This window comes from Euphorbia lathyris, chromosome 5 (genome assembly GCF_963576675.1).
Source record: "Euphorbia lathyris chromosome 5, ddEupLath1.1, whole genome shotgun sequence".
In the NCBI taxonomy this organism is placed as follows: domain Eukaryota; kingdom Viridiplantae; phylum Streptophyta; class Magnoliopsida; order Malpighiales; family Euphorbiaceae; genus Euphorbia; species Euphorbia lathyris.
The window spans coordinates 12,883,986-12,889,851 of record NC_088914.1 but is presented as its reverse complement, the minus strand read 5'-3'; the positions used below and the strand labels follow the sequence as shown (position 1 = coordinate 12,889,851).

The 5,866-nt window shown below is 35.1% G+C and overlaps 1 long non-coding RNA gene across 1 annotated transcript; it reads right to left on the bottom strand.

The window, feature by feature from the left end:
• Positions 1-4,115: 4,115 nt before the first annotated feature.
• On the bottom strand, positions 4,116-5,127 carry LOC136228736 (uncharacterized). The gene is made up of 3 exons (XR_010688828.1): positions 4,842-5,127; positions 4,660-4,741; positions 4,116-4,545 (listed from the first exon to the last, which is right to left on the bottom strand). It is a non-coding gene; the product is annotated as an uncharacterized lncRNA (long non-coding RNA).
• Between the last annotated feature and the right edge of the window lie 739 nt (positions 5,128-5,866).

Genomic DNA, 5,866 nt, shown 5'->3' with positions numbered 1-5,866 from the left:
TTGCATCTTTGACACCGGAAGTAAAAAGGCAACTACATTCAGATATGGATGCCTATTCCATGGTCAAGCACCTAAAAGAGTTATTTGTGAATGAAACTCGGTGCGAGCGCTTCGAAATAACCAAGGAGTTATATAAAAGCAAGATGCAGGTGGGCACATCTGTAATGGCACATTGTGCAAAGATGATCAGCCTTATCACCAAGTTTTCTAGTATTGGAGATGCGATGGACCATGAACTAAGTGAAAACTTACTTCTTCAGTCCCTCCCCGAGAGTTACTCACAGTTCATCATGAACTACCAAATGAGTGGCTTGCAAACCTCTCTTGTAGAGCTTGCGCATATGCTCGAGTCAGTCGAGCCCATTATAAAAGAAAATGAGGAGATACTGGCCCTTGCTATTGAAGGATCGAGAAAAAGGAAAGGGATCTCTCCCAATCCAAACCATCTTGATAAAGGCAATGGGGCTGAGCTCACCGAAACGAAGGGAAAGGAATTAAAGAGGCCCAAAGGAAAGTGCTACTATTGTGGTGACTTGGGGCATTGGAAGAGAAACTGCGTGGAGTACCTGACCTTCCACAAGAAGGAAAATGACGGTACTTCAACATCTAGTATGTTTTATATTGAAATAAATACAGTATCACTGTCTGAATCTTGGGTATTAGATACCGGATGTGGATCTCATATTTGTACAAATATGCAGGAGCTAAATCAGACTAGGGAACTAAAGAAAGAAAGCATAAGCTTGCAAGTAGGAAATGGAGCAAGAGTTGCTGCCCTCGCAATTGGAGATTATGTTTTAAATTTGCCCTCTGGGCTTGTAATAGAATTAAGGAATTGTTTATATGTTCCTCAAATGTCTCGCAACATTATTTCTATTAGCCGTCTTGTTGACGACGGTTTTCATATTTCAATAAAAGACAATAGTTGCAATTTTTATAAAGATTCGATCTTTTATTTTTCAGGAATTTCACAAAATGGGATTTATGTGTTAGATAACAAAATTCTTGCTTTTGCAATTGATACCAAAAGACATAAGCTAGATAATTCAACTTACTTGTGGCATCGTCGTTTAGGCCATATAAACAAGAGACGCATGCTAAAGCTACATTCAGATGGGCTTATAGATCCAATCGATCCCGAATCATTGGAAACATGCGAATCATGTTTAAAAGGTAAAATGACAAAGACACCCTTTAACAATAAAGGTGAGCGTGTATCAGACACTCTAGGACTCATTCATTCAGATGTATGTGGTCCTATGTCAGTCCAAGCAAGAGAAGGATTCAGATTCTTTATAAGCTTTATAGATGACCATACCCGATATGGTTACATCTACTTGATGAAGCACAAGTCAGAAGCTTTTGAGAAATTCAAATGCTTCAAGAATGAAGTAGAAAATCAATTAGGAAAGAAAATAAAGACGCTTCGATCTGATCGAGGTGGCGAATATCTTTCAGATGATTTTCTGAATTATCTAACTGAATGTGGGATATGCTCACAATGGACACCTCCCTATACACCACAACACAATGGTGTGTCCGAGAGGAGAAATCGTACCCTATAGATATGGTACGATCCATGATGAGCATGACCTTACTTCCAAAGACGTTCTGGGGCTATGCCTTAGAAACCGCCCTCTTCACCCTAAATCGAGTACCAACTAAATCCGCTAGTTCCACACCATATGAATTGTTTGTTGGTAGGAAACCCGTGTTTTCATTTATGAGAGTATGGGGTTGTTCAGCCTTTGTCAAACGCATTGCGTCCGACAAACTAGATTCGAAATCTGATAAATGTTTCTTCATTGGATACCCTAAGGAAACTATGGGATATTACTTCTATCATCCAGATGATCAGAAAGTAATCGTATCCAAGCACGCAACCTTCTTAGAGAAAGAGTTTCTCGAAGAAACACAAAAGGGAAGCATGATTGAACTTGACGAAGTTCAAGAAGAAGAAACACCGACTGAAACAACAGAGGCGGTTGAGGTACCCGAAGGAGTCCCATTAGATGAGACTCCAGTGCCACCTATTCGTAGATCACAAAGAGTTCGTGAACTCCCAGTTAGATATGGTTTTCTAGTGGGAGATGATAATGAGGTTCCCGTGTTAGACGACGAACCCGAAAACTACGAAGAGGCTCTTACTAGTCCAGATTCTAAAGCATGGTTTGAGGCCATGGATTCTGAAATGGATTCCATGTATACTAACCAAGTGTGGACTTTGGTTGATCCACCCGAAGGGATAATACCCATTGGGTGCAGGTGGATCTTCAAAAAGAAGACAGACATGGATGGAAAGGTTAGCACCTATAAAGCTAGGTTAGTAGCGAAAGGATATCGTCAGAAGCAAGGAATTGATTATGACGAAACTTTCTCTCCTGTGGCTATGTCCAAATCAATCAGAATCATGCTTGCAATTGCCGCTCACTACGATTATGAGATTTGGCAAATGGATGTGAAAACAGCTTTCCTAAACGGAAACCTGCTTGAGGATGTATATATGATGGAGCCTGAAGGTTTCATATCGAAGGATGCAAATAAAGTTTGCAAACTTCAGAGATCCATTTATGGACTCAAGCAAGCATCTAGAAGCTGGAATAAGCGTTTTGACGAAACCATAAAACAATTTGGTTTTGAACAAAATTGCGAAGAAGCTTGCATTTACAAGAAAGCAAGTGGGAGCTCTATAGCATTTCTCATACTATATGTGGACGATATATTATTAATGGGAAATGACGTTGCTCTCTTACAGTCAGTGAAAGTATGGTTATCTGGTAACTTCTCAATGAAAGACCTTGGTGAAACAGCTTATATACTTGGTATAAAGATCTATAGAGATAGATCGAGAAGACTGCTTGGTCTTTCACAGGCTACATACATTGAAAAGGTGCTAAATCGGTTTAGCATGCTTGAATCGAAACGAGGTAACTTACCCATGTTACATGGAGTAAAGTTAAACAATCATCAATGTCCTAAAACCGATGATGATAAAACGACGCATGGTTGTAGTCCCATACGCCAGCGCAATCGGTTCGATTATGTATGCTATGCTATGTACTAGACCTGACGTAGCGTTCGCGTTATCTGTAACGAGTCGTTACCAAGGGAATCCGGGAGACAAGCATTGGATTGCCGTCAAGAACATTCTTAAGTACTTGAGAAGAACTAAAGATATGTTCCTAGTTTACGGAGAAGGTGATCTGAAAATAGAAGGATTTTCAGACGCAAGTCATCTCACAGATGAGAATGATTATAAATCCCAATCAGGATACCTGTTTATCTTGAATGGGGGCGCGGACAGTTGGAAGAGTTCCAAGCAGGGAAGCGTAGCTTTCTCTACGACCGAGTCAGAGTATATCGCAGCTGCGGAAGCAGCAAAGGAAGCGGTTTGGATTAGAAAGTTCATTACAGAACTAGGTGTGGTGCCTGACATTGTCAATTCCCATTACACTGTACTGTGATAACAATGGAGCCATTGCGCAAGCAACACTACAAGAAATTCACCGTTTCATGACGCACAATAACTGTCACTAAAAGTTGACTTTTTGTCATATTTAATAAAATATGACGAAATTCTATCGTCACAACGATCGTCACTGTATGAGTGTGGTATTTTGTATATGTGACTTTTTTTAGTTTCGTCACCAATAATGTGTTCTTATTTGACAAAAAAAATACATGTCATAAAAAAATCAATTTTTATGACGTTTATTTTGTCATCATTAATGAATATTTCTTGTCACTGAAAATTGAGTTTTGTCATGAAATGTTATACCTTAAAATGATGAATTTATATTTTGTCACAAAAATTACACGTTGTGGTGACAAATATTAATATAACACTAAATTTACATATTTTAGTGATGTTATAATTGTCATGAAATCCAAAATTTTGTCATATTTAAATTTAATTGGTCATTGAAAATGAAAAATTGTGACGTTTAATAATTATCATTGTATATGTTTTTTTTTTCTTTCGGCATGTCATTGTACATGTTGATCTTTATATAAATAAAAAAATCATATGGTCAGTATTTATTTAATATTTGAAGTATATATATTTTGTAATTTCTTAAAATTTATTAAAATCATTACAAATGACAATAAAATTGAAATGATAACAACTATAACAAATAATAAAATTCAAATCTTTATATATAAGCCCAACATGAAAGCCTAATTTTAAATTACATCAATAGCCCATTAAGAAATAATAAGGCATAAAACAACAAAAGGAAATATGTTTTATTCTTCACTTCTTTTCTCCTTCTCTGCTGCTCTCATTCCCTCCCTCTTTTTCCATAGCAAAAAGCTCTCTGCCTTGGAGAAGCTCAGACAAAAATCCAGGAAAGCTGTTTGACTTATTTGAGCAATTCTTCACTTTCTTTTTCTGATTCTTTCTCTTCCTCTTCTCAAAGAAGCAATAGATTTGACCGTTATTGAAACTTATAGTAAAATCAATTCATTGTATAACCTCTTATCATCATCAGATTGTAGTACCACAATTGCATATTCCCCTCTCACATTTTAAAGCCAAAAGACCTACAAACATCAAAATCAACAAACAATTAGTTTTGTCCAAATTCCGAATTTCACATGCTAATTTACAATTTCATATAAAAATCAATCATATCTCAACTGTAGTATATTTACTACCTCAATGGAACCTTTTGTCCAAATATCTTCCTTTTTCAGAATTCATGGAAAGGATTTCTCTTAGCCCTTTCATTTAGAGAAGCTAAAATCAAAATAGTGAGAAATAAGAGAAAAAAAAAGATTAAGAGAAGGAGATAGCAGAAAACAATGAAAAGAAAATGAAAGAGTGAAATATATGTTACCTTTTTCTTCAATTCAAGCAAACCATAGTCAAACCTATAAAATTCAGATAAACAAGAAGAAAGAATGAGATAATGTTAGATATAGAAAGAAGAATAAAAAATTCGTAGGGTTAAGAGATGTATGATAAAAAGAGATAGAGAGAAGAAAGATGCAAGGGAATAGATGGAAGTGATTGGTGATCTAGTTTGGGAGAGGAAAATATGCAGTGGATATTGCAGAACGTGTATGAAACCACCAAAATGAGATGTGGGGAGAGGGAAATCGCATGATCGGCATCGAGGGGGAAGGCTTATGCGGTTAGATTATGTTATGGTTTATTGGACTTTGATTAAATTAATATTTTCCTTTGGCTCAATTAATTGGAGCTTAAATTGTGAAATTATCCTTTAAAAAGAATTGTAAATAAAATATTATAATTATATATAAAAAAAAAATTACACAGATATCACAATTTAGTTTATTAATTTACATTAACAACATGGTAAATTTATTTTTATGAAAATATTAATCTATTCAAATATTTAAACAAAACTATAACATTTTCTTAAGATATTAAATAATTGAACATGTGAATTTAGAAAAAACTAAAGAACAGTTTTTTAAGATAACATATCAAAATAGGCTTAAGGTTTTTGAAGAAGTATTAATGTAGGCTCCACGTATAAAATAGCATTAATGTAGGCTTAATGTTTAAAAAAGTACCAATTAGGCCTCGATAACGAAATGTGACACGTCATTCACATTATTACGTTAAGTTCTACTTTCTCTCTCACGTACAACTGAAAGAACTTAACGGAGTAATATGAATGACGTGTCACGTTCTGTTATTGAGACCTAAATTATTACTATTTTTTAAACATTAAGTCTATATTAGTGCTATTTTGTACATGTAACCTAAATTAATCTTCCCCAAAAACGTTAGACCTGTTTTAGTACCTTATTATTTTTTTAATTCAAAGAAATTTTAATAATTATCTACTTTACCCTTAACTCGACATTACTTCAAAAAATAATAATAATGAAT